The 20363-nt window shown below is 53.0% G+C and overlaps 1 protein-coding gene across 1 annotated transcript in view; it reads left to right on the top strand.

Annotated features, from left to right (window-relative positions):
• Positions 1–19980, top strand: part of TWIST2 (twist family bHLH transcription factor 2) — a 50387-nt gene extending 30407 nt beyond the window's left edge. Inside the window, exon 2 of the mRNA XM_004743730.3 lies at positions 19274–19980. The gene's annotated coding sequence lies outside the window, so the exon portion shown is untranslated. The remainder of the gene's footprint in view (positions 1–19273) is intronic.
• The last annotated feature ends 383 nt before the right edge of the window (positions 19981–20363 follow it).

Raw genomic sequence — 20363 nt, 5'->3', positions numbered from 1 at the left:
AAAAACCATGAGACCCCTGGGGACCATGGAGACTCCTGGACCAGGTCCCCTCACTGCTACCTGGGAGAAGGGAGGTCTAGCTTGGAGACAAGAGGTGACCAAGTTTGCTCCAACAGCAGGAGATGGGGGAGCAGGAGGGCTTAGCCTGATCTGATGAAAGCTTCTTTGGAAAGCAGCCTCATGCCCCATGGCAGGTTCTGCTACTGGAGTTCTGAAGCCCCTCTTAGTGTGGGGTGGCCCCCATTGTCTGCCAGCCACACCACAGGGGTCCAGGTGCCAGTCTTGGAAGAGCTTCCCAGGCCAAGCGCTGATTAGTTAACAGGCCACAGGGGTGTGGTGACCCCGCAGGTGCCCCCAGATGGGACAGGGTGAGATGAGAATGCCCTTTCCCCCTCCTGGGTGCAGACGTGAGACTTGTGTGAGGCTGGTCCAAGGTCACCTTTGTCACAGATGAAGGCTGAGATGAAGATGGAGGGTCCAGGGTCAGGCAGACTTGCCCTCGGTGCCCTGTGGAGCCAGACCAAGATGGGCTTCCCCTTGGGGTCAGGCGGGTGGGCGGCCTGCTCAAGGGGTGGATGGGAAACATCTGCTCTTTGCCGCCAACTCCGGCTCCTGGAGGAAGGTTCCAGAGTCTGAGCTCAACACACTTTTTTCTTCCCAAATCAGTGATTGACCACTCCAACTCCCCAGGGGTGACGAGGAGGCAGAGGGAGGCCAAGGGTTTCCTCAACGGAGCTTGCTCTCCGTGGAGGAGAATGTGGCAGGGAAGGACACCCAGGAAGCTCAGAGCAGGAGGGGGTCAGTCTAGCTCACTGGAGCCTCCTCTGTCCTCAGGTCCCTCCCTAACAGCGCAGATGCAAGGAGCCAGGACACTGGGCCTGCCTCCTTCGTGTCGGGGTCCCCTGCTGCCTGGGCTCAGGGCAGCCTGCCCCGTGGTCAGGCCATCAGAGGTCATGCTGCAGGGCCCCAGGGTCCCCTGCTCACCCCAATCTTCTCCCGCCCGGTGCCCACACACTGCCCCACTGAGGCCCTGGTTCAGTCAGTGGTGTTTAGTCCAGGCCAAGAGGTGGAAAATGAAAAGCTGACCTCTTGGGGCTTTGTTATACACATTTGACCAAAGGTAGAGTAGTAATCCATTTGGGATGGCCCCTCCAGGCAGCCTTGCCTGCCCTGTGGCCCAGCAGAACGTGCTGGAGTCTCGGCTCCATCCCTCCCTGGGGTCCTGAGGGCTGGTGTCGGCAGAACAGGTGGGACTCCGTGTAAGGATTGGAGGGATGGTGAGAATTTCCCCTCGAGAGCTCCGGGAATCCCACAAACCACATTGTAACTGCTCTGCACCACCCTGGAGGGGAACGAGGGGGATATTGGAATATGTTAGGATCATTGTCGAAAGGCAGCCAAGGTGGTTTTTACATTCTTCAAGTATGTTGGTAATCTTAGCTTACAATCATATTGCTAATGACTTTCCCACCAAGACATAAAACGTGTAGTGAACTTGATTCCGCAGACCAGCAGACCGGCGCCCAGGCTGAGCGCCTGCCAAGACCCTCTTCTGGGGACTGAATCCCCTGTGGCCAGAAACAATATGAAACCCAGAACCCCTGTAACAATCCCAGGTCATACAGCTTTGCCCAGTGTTAATTATGTCTTTGACTCAACAATTAATATCTGAAACTCAAGCTAGACTCTATCGCAGGGAAAGTGGTTTCTGTCCACATCCTTTCACTAAAACATTCCCATTTATGCTTCTTGAGACCATAAGATATGCAGGAGAATTCAGGTTTCCTCTCAGAGGGTGTCCAGGGGTTGCTGGTGTTGTAAAGACGGACACAACATGCGTGAAAATTCCTCGTCCAGCCCTGAGGTCACCTTGCTCACAATTTGGGAAGGCACACTTCCGGGCCGTCCGTGTCTTGGGTCCGCGGGGATGCTGGATATGCACAGACTCCCAGGCCTCCATCTTGGGATGTGGTGACTCTATGACAGCCCCTGAGCTGAACAGGGCAAGTGCGTCCAGAAAGAAGGCAGGGAGGCGTGTGACATTGGAGGGGTTGTGTATTTGGTCAATGGGTGCTCTGTTTTCTGCATGGATGCCCAGCAGCAAGAGAAGCTTCTCCACAAGGGGGGTTTCAAGTGACCTCCCATTGCTAAACCTTTCTGTCAGGGTGGAAGTGAAGTTACCAGGAGAGAGCTGGGAAAAGGAGGGAGAAACGTTTTATTCCAGGCATCCCTGGAAGATGGAACTTAGGTAAATGCATTAACAACATCCAAGAATATGCTTGAGCACAGCAACAGAGCACAGAGGCCAAGAAGACCCCTTAGATGTCCGGTCCACTCAGGCAGCTTGGGGCTTTCTTCCGCGGACAACACAGGAGCCTCCCCAGGAGCTGGGTTCCTTCAGACGGCGACACTGCAGCTCACTCCACTGTAACGAGCCTCTTGGAGTCTCGGGTCCCTGTGGGACTTTCACACCAAGGACACTGTGCACTGCCGTCCTGGGGACCAGGTGGCCCATCACTTGGAGGAGGTGGAGGAGACTGGAGGTGCTTTCCAGTAACAACCCACCTTCCTTCAGCACCCCACATCTCCTCAATCAAACAAGGATGCCAGTTGGTGGCCAGGACCCCAATGCCATGAATTTGAGATAGAATAATGCACCATATTCATCTTAGTGTTTGCCTGTGTGTTACTTTTAAGGATTCTTTGTCAAAGTTAAGTCCTTTAGCTGGTCCCCTTCCCCGCCATCATTCCCTGGCCGTTATTTTGGCTACTGGTGAATCTTCAAGGGTCTGGTAGAGGTTAGTGAGATTAACTTATCAGTTTCTTGAGGGACTGTCTGCAAACTATTTTGTGTTTTTGATCAGCCTTTATGAAAAAACAAAATCAACAACAACAACAACAACAAAACCTTGCTTTGGCTCTTAAGGTGGACTGGGTCAGGGCCCCAAACGTTGACCATCTCTGTCGTGCTCCTCAGGACCCTGCAACGGGACAAGGCCATGTGACTAGTGGCAGTCAATGTGCTTGGGGAGCAAGGGACGCTAGCCTCTCCAGGCCGAAGTGCGGAAGAACGGGTGTGTGATACCCCAGTCTTCCTCCTGCTGCCCCCGGGGGACCAGGAGACCATGTGTTGCAAACGATGCATCCACAAGATGATGGCGACCCTGCCAGCCCACATCCCTGGTGGCTGTGCGGAGAGGAGCCCCCATCATGCTGACCAAGCAGGAAGAACGGACAGGACGTAGAGGACAGGACTGTTGTGTTGCCCCAGTGAGATGCGGGGACCTGTGGTCGCAGTCGATTCTCTCGTGCCCCGACGGAAACACCCTGAGAGGAGAAGGAAGACGGTCTCCTGAGGCCCGGGTCTCTCTCGTGTCACCCTGGAGCCGTAGTCAGGTGCGCTCGGCTTTGTAAAATGGGTATTTGCTCAGAAAAATGGTCTGAAGTGAATCCTTTCAGATTTCTTTCTTAGAGGAGCTCAGTTTCGAAAGGCACTTTTCACTAAAACTTTTTTTTTATAAATCATAAAACTTTTCCAGGGTGTAACCATGGCTTCTTGCATTTGTTTACTAAATGTGGGTCTCTCTATATCAGCTTGCCTTAGAGGAACTCGCATTCAATGTGGAGAATGTGCAGTCATGCTGCGTTGTCCCCAGGCTTCGGTTGACTTCTTACCTTTGGCTCAAGATGTGTTGGCTTCTTTTCAAGGCCTTGCCTCCACTTTGGGTTTTGTTGGAGGTTTCTTCTGCCTACTGACCTCCTTCCTCTGTATGTGCTTACTGGGTAGTATTTTATTTTAAAGTGGATTCAACCTGAATTCTTTTTTTTTTTTAAGATTTTATTTATTTTTATTTATTTGACAGAGATCACAAGTAGGCAGAGAGAGAGAGAGAAGGAAGCAGGCTCTCTGCTGAGCAGAGAGCCCAATGTGGGGCTCGATCCCAGGACCCTGGGATCATGACCCAAGCCAAAGGCAGAGGCCTGAACCCACTGAGCCATTCAGGCGCCCCCAACCTGAATTCTGGAAGGCGACGCAGAACAACTGCATTGCATCTCTTTATTGACAAGGTTGCTAATGGTCTAGAAGGGAAGGCAGGTTTCTGGTGGTAGGATTGAAAGTAAAGACTATTTCCCCTTATAAACATGGGCGTTGACATGGCTCTCCTAATTCATGGGGCTTTTCCTAGCTTAAGAATCTGTATGGGATGTTAAGCTGGAGTCCAAGTGGTAATTAAATGCACTACAAATGTGCAGATAGGGGAAGGGGGATTCTCACGGAAAGGACCGTAGCCCTGGGTTTAGCTGAGAAATACCCAGGAAATATCTGGACCCTTCAGCTACTCAGCTCTGAGAGTAGTTGTGAGGTATTATTTTCTGTCTCTGGATCTTAGCTCTGCTCTCTTCCAAATAGAAGTAGTCACTTCTGGCTTCAAACTCACGAATTTTGTTGCAATCAGTGGAAAAAAAAAATGGTTCTACAACCCACAGGCATACCTGTGACCCCCAGCCTGTCATCCCACGATGATGCTCCCTGAATGGAAGAAGCCAGGACTGCTCTTGGACACACAAAGGATCAGAAATGTTCTTTTAGGAAGAAGGATTCCAGTGCCCCCCTCGGGTACATCCAAGCTGCCCCCTTCCCAGCGGGGGAGGTGCTGCAGCATGTGCAAAGGGCAAAGAGGGTTCTGGAGCTCCTGGATTCCGCAGAGGGTTGTGGGGGCAAATGGAAGCCACGCCCACTGACCCAACGTTCCTTCGAGGCCCTCACTGGACACTGGCTCCTGGGTGATGGACCAGTTAGAAGCAACAGGAATGTTTAATCTCTACCCCCAAATGTGACATCTGTAATGACCAGAGCTCTCTTGGGACCCAGGTGACCCTTCTCAGAGAAGAGTGGGTGAAGGTGTATGTGTTTATTTATGGTGTGCGTGTATACATGGTGAATACGTTTGCAACCCATACATGTACGTGTGTGTGGTGTGTGATAGCACTGAGTATACCCACACACCTATATATTGTACATATGCACCAGGTACAGAAGTCATTGCTAACCCACTGTGCCCTGTCTGTCCCTGGGTTTCCCACGTCCAGACAGAGCTCCATGCCCACTCTACATTCAAAGAAAATCCTATTTATATTTAGACCATAAAATCAGGCCACTTGATTTACTTCTGCAGTACAGGGACACCTCAAATAAAGTCAGTCCCCATGACATGGAGCAAGATTTTGTCCCTCCACGCCGCCGACCTCCTCTGTTGACAGCTCTGGACCTGAGTGCCTTCAGTGCAGATCTCTTAACGCTACATGGACTCCTACTATGTGCCAGGTGGTCACTACCCCATGCAGACCCAAGGGTGTGAGAGCATCTGGTCTAGGCCACATCAGCTGCGGCAGGGCTTGCAAAAGTCGGGGGACCTTCCTCATGATGTGCAGGGAATGCTTTGCTTCCAAAGTCCCCTCGGGGAAGGGGTCGTTAAGAGCCAGCGATTTCATGCATATTCTGTGCAATTGAAGAGATGGTGTCTCACTTTGGCTTTTTTTTCCCAGAAATGTGTGCTGATGCACATCATTTCTCGTTTTTTTTTTCTTATTCAGAAATACTTTGAAAACAGTAAGTTCTGCAGATTGATGAATATAATTTATAAATGCAGAGTTTCAATCCAGGAATCCTGCATTTTTTAAAGAAATTGAGCAATAAAGAGCATGTTACTGTAGCTCGTGACGTGAGTCCGGGGGCGGAGAACCGTCTGGGACCAGGCAGTAGCACTCTTTAAACACTTGCATCGAGGGCAAAGCCAAGACGGCTCTGGGGAGTATCTGTTCCCCCGGGTGTGCTCTCCCAGATTGGTCACCGCTGTCTGAGATGCCCCAGGATGTGTGACTCCTTTTCAGACACCACAACACCACCCCCCCCCACCCAAGCCAGGGGATTGCGGCTTACCTGTGGGCTGATAGGGGTCTGCACCTGCATCTGCACTTGCAGATTCTCCGGGGTTTGTGCAAAGGGAGATCTTGCACTGGCGGGTCATGAAATTCGAGGTATAAGCCTCAGAAACGAAATGCTGGGAATCACACCTCTTTGAAAATCCTTTTGGGGAGAGAACATCTAACACACCTTCCAGAGGCAGGGCTGATGCCAAGTGCTTCAAGAGCAGCGGAGTAAACTTGACTGTGTCCGGAGTGCTGGGGATCCTGGGGTTGTCCTCCTTGGCCGACAGCAGAGCCACCCGTTAGCACCACGGGCTGTGCTCCCTGACATGGAGGTCCTGGCCGCCGGGAGACGCAGCATGCACTGGGTCTCTTCCCAGACCTCACCCAGGGCTTTCAGTGTTCACACGGTGGCTGCAGCCTCTTTGCTGAGCCAGCATGGCTCTGGGCCTTGACTTCCACCTGTGTATCTGCTGCCTGTGAGGCCCTTGGGCTCCCAGGTACGTGAACTCCCAGGTGGTGAGGTCAGCTGTGGGGGGAGCCAGAGGGTGAGCGGGCCCATCTGTCAGTCGTCCTGCCCCTGGTGGACACAGGACAGGGACCACTTCACCTGCAACAGAAGGGGAGGAGATGAAAAGCTTGCAGACCCACAGATAAGAAAAGGTGAAGTTCAGAGGTCTGGGGTCACCCTCTACCAGCTGACTGCTCTGTCGCTCTGGGAGCTGGGAGGTCAAAGTCATGCACATTTTCCAGGTGGAATGGCCTGTCTGATAAAACCCACTGTTCTCGGGTCTTTGCTGCCTCTCTTGCCTTCTAGTTTATCCCTAGAGAAACCTGAGTGTTCCCAGGGCATCAGTGTGAATTAGCAGCCACTCGCTGAGTGCTGGTAACGCATTATCTGGTGTGCGGGTGACAGGTGACCCCACAAGGAGGTTTGTTGAGGGACGTGTACCGATTCTTCTGGCGTCTGTCCATTGACTGTTTATTCCTTCTCCAGCTCTGGCTGGCTGCTAACCTGTGCACATCTGGGCACTTTTGTTTCCTTTCGTTCCATGGTGGGGTGGCACCTGGCTTCCTAGCCACTGTCCTGCAGCAGCCGGGCATCCCTTCCTGCGAGGTCCCTGAGCTCGGGCACCACAGGCTGGCAGAGCCATCTCCTCTGTGGCCTCAGCGCTGGTTGCCCACAGCCACGTGGCCCGTGTGGCCCAGGGAGGCTCTCTTGTCTCCTTTCTGCTTCTGCAGACAAGCCGACTTTGCCTGAACTCAAGGGCGTGCTCGTTCGTTTCTAAATGTGGTGTGTTTCCCAGCGGAGGTCAGTCAGTTTTATCCCCGCAGTGCTCAAGTTTGAGAACGTGAAATAGACCAAAAGTCACTGAGTTCAGAGTTTGGGAAGCGAAAGGCCTTGTCCCTGTTGCTGAAGGGCTGGGCTGGCCAAAGCCACGTCCACGCTCATGGGGCGTCTGCAGTGCCTGCGTGTCTGTGCTCCCCCACCCAGGCCCCGTCCTGTGCTGTTGTTTTTTCCAGAGGAATCCCACCTCTCGAGTGTCTGCTGAAGCCAGGGTTCCCAGAGGTGGGAAGGACTGAGGACTGGAGCCTTGGAGGATTCTTCCCCCTCAGGCCGGAAGGACTTTGCATTCTTCTGAATAAGTCTGAATGTATGCATCATCTTCCTAAAGTAGCGTGTTCTCTCCGGGTTGCTCAAGAAAACAGATTTAGGTGTAGTTACTCCTGTAAAGAGTTGTCCATTTGGAAAATTGCCTCCTTTTCTGAGATGAAATTTGGGAACTAAATGCTGGTGGTGGGAGGGAGGGAGGGCTCGCCGTCAGATTCATTTCTGGAAACCGTTTTCTATCCCCGTTTATCCCTGCTCAAGGGAAATGGTCTCAGAAATGTTCTTTTGTGGGCGCCTGGGTGGCTCAGTGGGTTAAGCCGCTGCCTTTGGCTCAGGTCATGATCTCGGGGTCCTGGGATCGAGTCCCATGTCGGGCTCTCTGCTCAGCAGGGAGCCTGCTTCTCTCTCTCTCTCTACCTGCCTCTCTGCCTACTTGTGATCTCTCTGTCAAATAAATAAATAAATAAATAAATCTTTAAAAAAAAAAAAAAGAAAAAAAAGAAATGTTCTTTTGTGGTTAAAATTAGAGCTACCCTATGACCCAGCAATTGCACTTTAAGGTGTTTACCCAAAAAATACAAAAATACAGATTCGAAGGGGCACATGTCCCCCAGTGTTTATAGTAACCTTATCAACTAATAGCTAAACTAAGGAAGCCATCCAGATGCCCACAGGCTGATGAACAGATGAAGATGTGGTGTGTACACACACACACACACACACACACACACACACACACTCAGCCTCAAAAAGGATGAAATCTTGTCATTTGCAACAACGTGGATGGAACTAGAGGGCATAAAGCTGAGCAAAGTAGGTCAGTCAAAGAAAGACAGGTACCATACAGTTTCACTCACATGTGGAATTCAGGAAAGAAAACATGAACATAGGGGAAGGGGGAAAAGAAAAGAGAGAGAAAGGGAGACCATGAGAGACTCTTACCCACAGAGAACAGACTGAGGGTTGCTGGATGGACGCCGGTGGGGAGTGGGCCCCACCCATAGGAATGTACGCGATGAATCCCTGAATTGTGCTCCAGAAGTCAGGACAGCATTGTCCTGTAGGGACAGGCAGGCTACTTAAAATTTAAATTTAAAAAAGAGAGAAAACCGCTCCTAAGGAGCCCTCCCTGCCCTCTGACCTGGGCTTCCCCGGGTCTCTTGGTCACTGACCCCTGCCTGCCCTGTCAGGTCCTGTTTCCCCTGGCTCCCTCCAGCAGGGGGCGCTGCCAGCCAGTGCCACGTGTGGCCTCCTCAGGGACCACCTCCCCTCCCTCTGCTGCCCCAGGTGTCTGCATCCGGGCCTGTCATGGACAGGAAGCACAGAGCTGGAGAATGAGCCCGGGTTTGGGTTCGAATCCAGCCAACGCTAGTTAACTGCTATCTTGTGCCTTTGTCAGCCTTGCTCAGAAGCTGCACGTGAAGTCCCCAGCCCCCTCCGGGGGTCCGAGCTATACATCCCACTGGGTGAACCTGACCTCTGGCGTGTCCCGCAAACACCTGCAGCTCAGCTCCATCACCTTCGCTCCTGCCATTTCCCCCCAAAGCAACTTTCTCCTCTTCCCTCTTCTGCTCCTGGGGTCCTGACCCCTCCTGGTACCCAAGCCAGACCACTGGTCACCATGCTCTGCCCAGGGCCTCACTGTTGGGGAATCACGAGTCACCTTGCCCTGAAAGCCCCCTTTCCCCCCACTCCCACCTAAAATATGCCCTGAGACACTTTCAGTCCTCCCTCCCCCCAGGACGAGTCGTCCTGGAAGTCCCAGCTTCAAACCCCAATTCTGTGAAGAGCGCCCCAGAGCCCTCACCTGCCCAGAGGTTTAATCGTTGTCTTCTCTGAGCCTTTCGTATGTACCTTTTTATAGCTTTTTTTTTTTTTAAAGATTTTATTTATTTGACAGAGAGAGAAAGCACAAGTAGGGGGAGAGGGAGAGGGAGCAGGGAATCCCAGGAGCCTGGAATCATGACCTGCGCTGAAGGCAGACGCTCAACCAACTGAGCCCCCCAGGTGCCCCGTCCCTTTACTTTAATGTGTATTATATTTTGCTACAATCATTTACATCTGTAATATATGTTTATATTGTAGAGCAACATAGTTGTAGACCTTGTGTACGTTCAAGATGCCTTTACTGGAACATGTATTATGTATTTGTTATAATAACTCATTTTGTTGTCTGACCTCAAGGGAACTGGTGTAGGACAGAGACCAAGTGGTACCCATGACGTGCATCTGAGTGCCTGACATCAGCGAACTTTGGCTTAATGTTCTCTTGGGCCACCGCTGCGGCTGTGGGGAGGGTAGTGTTCTCCAATCCTCGTTTGTCAAGTGTGCAAAGACATTTACTAAGTCAGTGTTCCTGGGTCTGGACCCATGTGACAAGTGTAGGAACAAGGTCAGACACATGAGAAGGATGTCAGCCTTGGGGCGTAGCTGACCTGTGTTCTGGGGGCAATTCTGCACCTGCCTGGTCACTTGGCCCAAGTCCCCTCTAGCCTCAGGCCCCATCTCGTCATCTCTGACGTGACGTCCCTGGATGGGTCACTCCCACCACAGGCACAGCCTGCGCCCCCAGCCTGAAGTAGGGCCCCATAGGGTAAGTTTTTGCACTGCCTTCCTTTGCTAGTGGGTTTCATTTGGAAGCTAAATTTAGTGACATCTAGAGAAATTATAATTCACTGGTCGAGGTAGTTCCTGGACCTGGAGGCCCCGAGTCCCAGAGGAGGCTGCATCTTCCTGTTACCTGGTTGTCCAGGACTGCTATCCCTCATGGCCTCTAAGCTTGGGGAGACCCTTTGCAGTGTCCCGTGACTCGGGGAGGAGAGATGGGTCGGCCTCCCTCAGAGGAGGGCTGGATAGGCTAACTGGTGGGATTCACTGGTGCGGACCCTGTGCCTTCCTGCCTCAGCTCCCTTGGGAACTGAGAGAGCTGGCCTGGACGGTCCTGGGGCCACATTGATCCGAGGCCCGGAGGCTGGGAGGCACCACGCAGAGAGGGGTTCTGGAAGCAGAGGCAAGCCTGCCTTCTCCCCAGGCTGCTGGCCCCCCGGCGTCTCCTCGTCAGGAAGGCCATTACAAACACTGTCTGGTCCAATTCCCAATGCCAAGCCCGAGGAGAGCAACAGAGATGGAGACGGAGACAGAGAGAGACAGCTTTGCTTCCGAGCTAGTGTGAAACTCTTACTCCCCTCAGGGACCAGGGCCAACAGCCCTGCCTCCAGCCACCAGGGAGCCGTGGGAGACTGGTGCGGGCATCATAAATACAGTCACTCATGACAGAATTCGCTTTCTCATGCACAGCAGGCAAGCCGGGAATCAGACTCCCGAGCAGGTGCCCCACACAGTGGAGCATGAGGCTTGCCTCGGAAGCAGAGAGGGGCCCGGGGGCACGGGAGCACACAGCCTGTGCTGGCCTCCAAGAAGCCTTCCTGGACATCTCACTATCCCTGGGACGCATGGGAGCTACGTGGCCTGGGAACCTCGAAGGTCCCTCCAGGGCTGTGCTGGGTGTAGGGTCTCAGCCTTCTCCCAGGCCCAGCAGCAGAAGCCCATCAGCCCACTGGTGTCCCGGGATCCCCGTGGGGCTGGCAGGAGCACCCTCTCCACCCAACCATTCCTGGGAAAGCAGACTCTCCAGAGGGGAATGGGCCAGGCCCCAGCCAACAGAGAAATTCTGGATCTTGACTCTGGCCTGCTTTGCAGAGTGCTGTAGCCCCACAGCGGTGGCCTCCATTTGACTCTGGGAGAGGGCTCGGCGGCCAGCAGAGAGCAAGCAGAGTGTCCTGCCTGTCAGAGCCGCTGCTTGGCCTAGGGACAATGCACAGACCACCTGTATGGCAGGGACCCCAGAGGGGTTGGGGAGTGGGAGGAGGGCTGCGCAGAAGGGCACAGGCGGCCAGAAGAACCTTGTAAAAATCTTACATGTCTGACGGCTTCTTGATTTGTGTTTGCTGGGGTGAGAGTGGTTTGCCTTTATCCGTCCTCTCCTAGGGCCTCTGTCATCCTGTAGGAATGTCCCCTGACACTCTGTAGAGAGTCCAACTTCAAGTGGTAGAGTCTGACCTATGGGAGGACAGCTGGCCCCTCCTGCCGTCCGATTTGGAAGTGGATTCTTACAATCCCTGGGATGGGGTGGGGTGGGGTGGGGTGGGGGTGTGTTTCGTTTTTGGCCTTTGAGACAGCTCTGGGGAAGGTGCACAGAAGTCGGCAGAGAGGGGAGGGGGACTGAACCATGAGGATGTCCCCTCCGGCCCTGCTGGGGACCCCCAGGTATACTCCCCCCCGCCCCAGCGGCCAGTAGGGGCGGCTGGATCTCTGCCTTTCTGATCGGCCAGGTGAGCCTGGCACGGCTCCTGTAGGTGTTGGCCCCGTGTGCTAGGGGTGGTCTGTTTGTGGCCTGGAGCTGCCTGCAGATTCTGTCCTCTGAGAGCAAAACCTCTTATTTCCACTGTCTCTGGAGAAGGCATTTGTCCTAGAGATAGCCCCAGGGGCAAAGCGGCTCTGGGAAAGTGCCTAAAAGCCCTCAGCAAGAGGGAAGGGGCAACTCCCCTCCGCTGGGCATGGTGACCTTCTCAGAGCCTCCAGGGCCTGTCGCTGGCACCCTGGCTGCCTTTCCCTTAGGGTGAGTAATTGTGGAAGTTGCGGGCTGTCTGCACAGCTGTGTCCACTTCGTGTCCCACCTACCCCGGCCCGTGTGTCTGGGCTGTCAGGCAGAAGGGCAGCTGGTGGGTGTGGTGGGGATGCCTGCTGTGTGGATGGCCCCCAACAGGGAGAATCAGGATGCCCCAATCCTCTTCCAGCCTTGTCTCTAACCAGCTGTTTCTGGCAAGTCACGGCCAGTCTCAGGTGCAGCCGACCTGGCTGACCAGGGACGTGCAGGATGTGGACGGGGCTGACTTAGCTGTTCTGGATCCTCTAGGGGCATCTTCTGAAGAGCTGGATGTATGGCAGAGTGTGGACATCGATTCCAGGGTTCAGGGCGAAGCCTGCTGCAGCATTTCTCCTGAGCTCCGGTGTGAGGCTGATGCTGCTGGCTGGGCCAGAGACTGAGAAGGCTTGAATGGGGGTAGCAAGGAAGAGAGAGGGTTTCTAGAAGGAGGCCAGAGCTTCACTCCCATGCCAGCTTTGCGCTGGAGTCCATGCGATCTCCTCATTGTAGGCCTCTTTCCACAGAAGTTTATCAAGCACCTCCTATGTGCCAGGGCTTGGTTTAAACCCTGGGGATCCATCTGGGGAAGAAACCCCAACCTGGCGCGACAAAGATGTTGGGTCCTGAGCCTCTTGTGTGCTGTGGCTTGGATCTCTGTAAGCCCCGAGCTAGTGGTCTCAGGGTGCCCTCAGTGGGTGTTTTTACAGATGCCCAAGCCAAGGCCTGGAGAGCTGAAGCTGCCTTCCCAAGGTGGCAGTGACCACAGTGGCAGCACCAGGATTCAGCTCGAGGCCTGAGCTCTCAGTTCCTGACTTCCAGGAGCTTCCAGAATGCTCGAGTCCTAGCACTGCTGCCTCAGTATGTACTGAGCTACTGGTTCATGACCCTTCTAGCACTAGAATTCCGAATGTTAACTGCTCGGCTTTCCTGGAGCAAAGCCTTCTGGGAGGCATGGAAGGGGTTCTTCAAATCCGTGACTAGACTTGGTTTGCTGATGTCTTACTCAGCATCTCTGCATTCAGGGTCCCGGGGGCATGACTTGGCCTTTGGTTCTTCTGCCATTTGGTTTAAAATGTCCCGTTGGCATTTTATGGGGGAGACTGTGCATGGTGGGGGGCTGGGTGTACATGGACTATTTCTTTACCCGTCTCACAATTTTGCTGTGAACCTAAAACTGCTCTAAAAAAAATAGTCTTCGGCAAAATAAACACATAAGAAAAATAAATAAGATAAAATGGGAAGTGTTTCATCTGTAAACACTGGAACAGCTTAAATAATACAGATAGGAATGACCAGGTTCTGGGAGATTCTGTGTAATGCTCTCGTAAAACAGTCTGGTTCCAGAGTCTTCGTAAACTGGTCGGCTTATCTCACAAATACTGACACATTCAGATTTCCCCCTTTCCTTGAGTGAGTTTGGAAAAGAGTGCAAAATCGCGGGCGTGGTGATCACGGGTAGATGGGGCTGCCTGGCGTGGGATCCTGAGGCCTGTGGGGCAGGCGGGAGCTTGGGATGCCTGGGGACCCGCAGGTTTCTTCGGCCTCCGAGGCTTTTCCTACCAGCATTCTTATCGGCCTGTTTGTCTTGCCATGGGATGATTATTACACGACTGGTGGCCATACTTGCAGAGATTGGGACCCTAAGTACTTTCCTCTGGGTGGAAGACATTTCCAGGTAGTGTTTCCTCAGAAGTGACCCACGGGGGTGCATTTTCTGAAGCTGTATATGACTAGCTTTGTCACTCCTCCTCCCCCAGGTTCGTGGCGGACCTTTTCCAGGTTCGTGGACCCTTTTCCAGAGAAACCCCAGGCGTCCTGGGATCGCCTGTCCACGTGCACCAGCAGGAAGCTCTCCTGGTCTGGTTCTTTTCTGCCTCTTTTTATGTCTGGAAGCCAGTGGGAAGTTTTCTGAACTCTTAGAGTCCAGAACTTTCCTTGTGATGTGGCATGGCTGCCCATGTTGTCCGTCGCTCTTCCCAGAACCTTGTGTTCTTTTAATCTGGGACCGACAGTCTCCCCTAAGTACAGGGACATTTCCCTCTGCATCTTGCCTGGGGCTGTGTCTCCTCCCTCCTTCCACATTCTTTGTCTTTTGCTCAGATGCTGGAGGCCTCCATGAGTCAGTCTCTGATTTACTGGTCATTTTTCATCAGTGTCTTTTTGCTAGTCTGCTCCCATTTCTTGCAAAATATGCCGTTTCCATACTTTTCTGTGATTTCCAAGAGCGTGTTCCTTGTTTCCTGGCTATGTTTCCCTTTGAAAACGGAGTATCCTCATTTTATCCACCCAGACTCCCCTGGCTTCTCTCCAAATGACGAATTCCACCGTTCTGAAAGTTTGGTCCCTGTGCTCTGGGCCATCCGTGAAGGGCTCAGCTCGCCGGTTTCCCCACTGTGGTCCTGATGTGAACCATTCCTTGTTTTCTACTCGTATTTACGGGCCTGTCAGAATGACATGGGTGGGTGGGATCTGGGCCTCCAGCCCGCCCTGGGGTCAGGGTGGGGGGTGTCTTCAAACTGTCAGGAGGCTGTTTCTGGGCTCAGCCAGGGGACAGAGGGCCACAGCTGAAGAATGGTGGTCGAAGAATGCTGGGGTGGGTGGGGATGCTGTGCCCTGTGGGTTGGGCAAGACCCATGAGGGGAGGTGGTCAGCTACCAATGAACGTTCACCTCCAGATGGTATATTCCCCCGAGCCCAGGGCACCCGGGAGCCCAAGAGTTGGGGGGAGGGGGATGTTTTCAGTGTAGTGACTGGAAGGAGAGAGAGACACAGGTGGCTACAGGTGACAGCTGGCAGGGGGTAGCCCCTTTTGATGACCGGACAATGTCAGGGTTCTGTGGAGGTAGAGACCTCTACTTTCCTGCCTAACGGGGCAGTGAGGGCCAGAGCAAGGCCCTCCGTGGCCATGCCCCTAGGTTTGTGTGGGCAGGGCCTGGCTCCCTGAACCTCAAGTTCTGCCCCTCCAGCCTCCACTGGCAAAATCCCAGGGTGTGTGTGTGTGTGTGTGTGTGTGAGTGACCAGAGGTAACATATCTGTGCCCTTATTATTTCCCTCCTGATTCCCTGCCCTGCTTTTTTTCAGCAGTCCAGCCAAGTTCAAGGTGCTTTGTCCCTTTCCTTTCTGGCTGCCGAGTCTTCACGCCATTTCCATTCAAAACGTTGTCCCTGTCTACTCTGTGTTCTAGTTGTTTCCAAACATGTTTCTTCCCCCCTCTTAGATTTCTCGGATTCTTTTCGGGGCTTTTTAAAATATTTCTGGCACACGATCGAGGCTCCCTCCGTGTTAGGAAGATGGATGAAAGGATGGGTGGAGGGATGGCCGGTGGATGGCGGATAGATGTTGGAAGGGTGGGTGGCGCAGAGATGCGCCGATGGTGGTTGGATGGAAGGAGGGAGGGGCGGGTGAATGGACAAACGGAAGGATGGGCGGACAGAGGGTGGGTGGAATGATGGATGGATGGATGGGTAGAAGGTAGGAGGGAAGGGTGGGTTGTATGTGGATGGGTGGTGGGTGCATGGGTAGATAGACCCATGGTAGACCTTATAATAAATGCCCCCTTAATCGCCCTGCCTCCCTTTTTGGAGAATTCATGTTGGTGTTTCACCTCTTGGATTAGGTCCTGGAAATAAGAATCAGTGAAGACCCTTTACTGTGCACTGATGCCCAAGGTCCCGGTGTGGGAGAGAGGAGCAAAGGTGCTCCCTCAGCGTAGCCACGGACCTGCCGCTCTGGCTGCTACCCCCCTTCCCTGCAGGGCAGACAGAAGCAGAGCGTGAACCCCAGACAGGGCATACGCGTACGGTTTCAGGTGGCTGTTCTATGCGGGAGGCAGCCCTGGGCCCCAGATGTTTTGTGTTTGTTGCCGAGAATGCTGCCCGTGTCAGCAGACATGGTTGGGGTCAGGGTGACATCAAGGGGCCCAGGCCCCCAGCTTCTCTGTCAAGAAGACTAATGAAGCTGCTCCCTGCGGGCACATGCAGCAAAGTCCAAAGCTTACCACTGCTGGGGGATGGCCGCTGTCATTTTTGGCTTTTCACGGATGATCCTGTATTTCCCCTCGAAGGGTTGGCACAGCTCATATATCAAAAATGGTTGTAATCATTCCCTCTCTGAGGAAGGCTTCCATTCAGCTTTCTCTAGCTGCCCCCCTGATTAATTATCTAATTACAACCACATTCTCCAAGAGAGAGCAGCCTTTGACTTTCTGCCTGGGACCACTTAGAAAGGCAGATGGATTTGGAGTGTTCAGAGCTTGAAGGAAAAGTAGTGTGTATGTGTGTGTGTTTGTGTGTGTGAAAACACCTGAGTTTCGGGGACAGTGTGTCTTCTCAGACCTTTGTCTTGGCTCAGCAGGAGTTTCTGGAGTTCTCTGGGGGATCTGTCAGGAAAGAGCTGGGAGTATGGAGACAGGAGGAAGCTTCCTGCTGCCCAGTGCCCAGTAGGATTAGGGACACACACCACACACACACACACACACACACACACACACACACCCCTTGCTGAAGATGTCACCTGTCACAGAAGGATCTCTGATCCTTCTGTGTTTTCATACCTTTCCACATCATTGTCCCAGAGCCTGGGGTTGGCTGTCCTTGACCTCTTGTCCTGGAGGGAAATTCCTCATGGTGACCCTTCTCCCAGTCTCCTCCTTGGTCAAGCCATTCCTGACTCCTCCCCACCCACAGGCCCCTGCCAGCCTCCCATCTCGGCATCAGTTTATCCCCCACCCCCACCCAGGGAAGCCATCAAGGGCTCTCGGTGAATGGACTTGTCTGCTTGGGTTATGAAGTTTCTCTGGTTATTTCTGTGTTTGTTCTCCAGACATAGAAGTGCGCACGCCATGTGCATCAGGCTGTGGGCTAGGCACTAAAGACCACATGCGACCAAAGGGCTCACCAGTCAGTCTTAAGGAATCACTAATGAAACTCGGGGTTTTCCTGGGAAGGATGCTATCGGTTCCTGGCTGGTTGCAAACTGGCCACGGGTTCTGTAGGACTGGGGTCCCGCAGGACTAGGCGATCAGCCACCCACTGCCCTCCGGAACAGCTGGTAACAGGTGGGAAGTTGTCTTAGCCACGAGTTGCCACCTTGGAACAAGGTGTGGGGCCCACCTCTCCTGACCCTCTGTCCCTTCAGCACCCAGGTGCATGAACTTTCCAGCAGGTGTCGCAGTCCTTGACCACACACTCGTGCCCAGCAATCTTATCCCCTTCCCTCCACCAGAACTCATGACCTTGGGCTTACAAAAGCCACAAGTGTCTCAGATCTGGGCATCACACACTTGAGCTTCTTCCCAGCACATCTTCTCCAGCAAGCCCCGTGGCAAACACGGTAGCCGGTGCGGTCTGGGGACCCCACCGCTGGGTCTCTCTCTCTGGCACTCCATCTGGCCTTCTGTCTGAACCCCCACCCTGTTTCCAGGCTGCAGGGTCAACCAGAAAGACAGACCCTCCTTACAGGAAGACAGGAGGCTTCGTGGGGAGCATGGCCTGGTCAATGGTTGGGCACCCCACCTGGTAGCTCGCTGGCCAGTCCCACGGCGCAGGGTGGGGTGGAGGGGATGCCCCTGCGCCCCTGGAGAGACTCGGCAAGACGCACTGTGCAGGTTTCACTGCATGCCGCGGGCAGGCACGACTGCCCTTGCACTCCTGCGACCCTTACACCCCCTTGTGGGGCCTTTGGATGTGGGACAGTTGTGTATCCTGATCACAAAGGCGGGTGCTAGAATCGCCATGTGATGAGCTGGGCTAGGACTGCACATACATCCCACACATACACACCACAGCACAAACACATCACACCACACACACAACCATGCAAACCACACACACTACACACAAACACACATCACACCACACACACACACACACGCACACAGCACATGTACAATCACACACACCACACACACATACACAGCACACGTACAACCACACACACCACAACACATACACAGCACACATACAACCACATACACCACACACACATACACACCACCCACACAATCACACATACATACACACCGCACACTACACACAAACACACAAAAACACATGTTACACTATACACACAACCACACACACCACACACACACACAACATGTACAATCACACACACCACACACACAACCATGCATACCACACACATACCACATACATAACCACATACGCCATACACACATAACCACACACACACACATACCACATACATATGCACAACACCACATATACACCACACACACATACACACAAAAACACACAGCCACACATACACACACATAGTACACTACGCACAAACACACACAAACACATCACACCACACATACAACCACACACAACCATACACATACACATACACTACACACATATACAACCACACAGACAACTGCACACACACATAGCCACACACTCACCAAACACATACACACACCACACTCCACACACGTATACACAATACACACACACACCACATATATACACACAATACACACACACACCACATATATATAGCCACACACACATAACCACACAGACACCCAACTCATACACATAACCACACATACACACAACTATACTACACACAACCACACCACACACATACACAACCACACATACCACATACATACAAACACCACCACATACATACCTAACACAAAAAAATACACACAGCGACACACAAACAACACACAACCACTACATATAACACCCACAGCCCCATATACTACATAAAAAACCATGCATACCCAAACACACACCACACATACTGCCCACACATACACAACCACGCAGACATGTAAAACAGACCTAACCATACACACACACACATAAAAATACACACCAGACACACCACACAGAAACCACACATGCACACTACACACATATACAACCACACAGACAACTGCACACACACATACCACAACAGATAGCCACACACTCACCAAACACATACACACACCACACTCCACACACGTACACAACCACACACATAACTGCACACATACAACCACAAATACCACACACATGTACACACAACCACACAGGCACACCCCGCGTGCGGTGGTGTCTCACCCTCCCTCTTGCGTGTCTTCCAGGCTGTCCTGTGGGGCTGAGGCTCAAGTGGAACTGGGACGCCTCCACATCTGTCACTTCTGAAACCCGAACAACCTCAAGGAAGCCTCCCCATCTGCGGTCCAGCACAGCGTGTGGACAAGAGGACAGCAGTGGCACCGAATGGGAGAGCCCGGACTGCTCAGCTCCTGCCCCAGAGACGGTCCCCACAGAGGACGCGCCACTCATGGTCCTTCTTGCCGGTGACATTTCCTTGTCATCCTGGCCACTGTTCGGATATTTCTTCTCAGTTTTTTTTGTTGTTGTTTTTTTAGGGGGGGGATTTATTCTTTCCGAAAATCTCTAGATTCAGGAACATATTTACAAGGATTGAAATTTTGGATTTGTATTTCCCTCTAAGTGCCTTTTTTAATGTATATTTTTTTAATAAAACAGAAATGCATTCCTGTACCTTCTGTTAAACTGGACCAAGGCTCTCAGAAAAAGAACCTCGTGTTCCCTCACCCCCCAGCCTGTGCATGACTGTTCCACGAAAGCCTGGAACCCTCCTCACTCCTCGCTTCTTCTCTTTCTCATGATTTGCTCAGCTAACCATTTTTAAAATATTTTCTGTTTCAGTGTATATGTTGCTTATTTGTTTTATTTATTGAGATATTTTTAACAAGCTCGGTGACTGCAGCGTGGCTGTGTACCCCGCGCCCCTCCCAGGAATAATAAAGATGTCAGTGCAGCGCGTCTCCCCTCTCCTCTTCTGTACCGCGCAGCACGGAATCGGCCTGTCAGAGTCGGAGCGGCTTGCGGTAGTGACAGTCGGTTCCCTTTAGAAGGGACAAGAAAGGATGCGAGGCAGTTTATGTCCTGGGTCGTTGTTAGTCATTCTAGAAGCTACCATCCCTAACACGGTGCCAGGGCAACAGACCCAGGCCTGGGACAGCGGGCGAGGCCGGCCTCGGCCCCTCTGTGCATCCGGCTTTTCAGCGGCTATGCCCCCCGAGGCCCCCGCTGTCAGAGCTGCTCTCCGGACCACTTCCCATTGCCAGGCTGTGTCCATCCCATGTCCGTCCCTCTGTCTGAGGCCAACGCTCCCCTGCGGGCCCTGAGGAGCCTTGCCCA

This window comes from Mustela putorius, unplaced genomic scaffold (genome assembly GCF_011764305.1).
Source record: "Mustela putorius furo isolate JIRA1106 unplaced genomic scaffold, ASM1176430v1.1 tig00003869_pilon_pilon_pilon, whole genome shotgun sequence".
Taxonomy (NCBI): Eukaryota; Metazoa; Chordata; class Mammalia; order Carnivora; family Mustelidae; genus Mustela; species Mustela putorius.
This window is presented reverse-complemented; position numbering and strand designations above follow the sequence as displayed.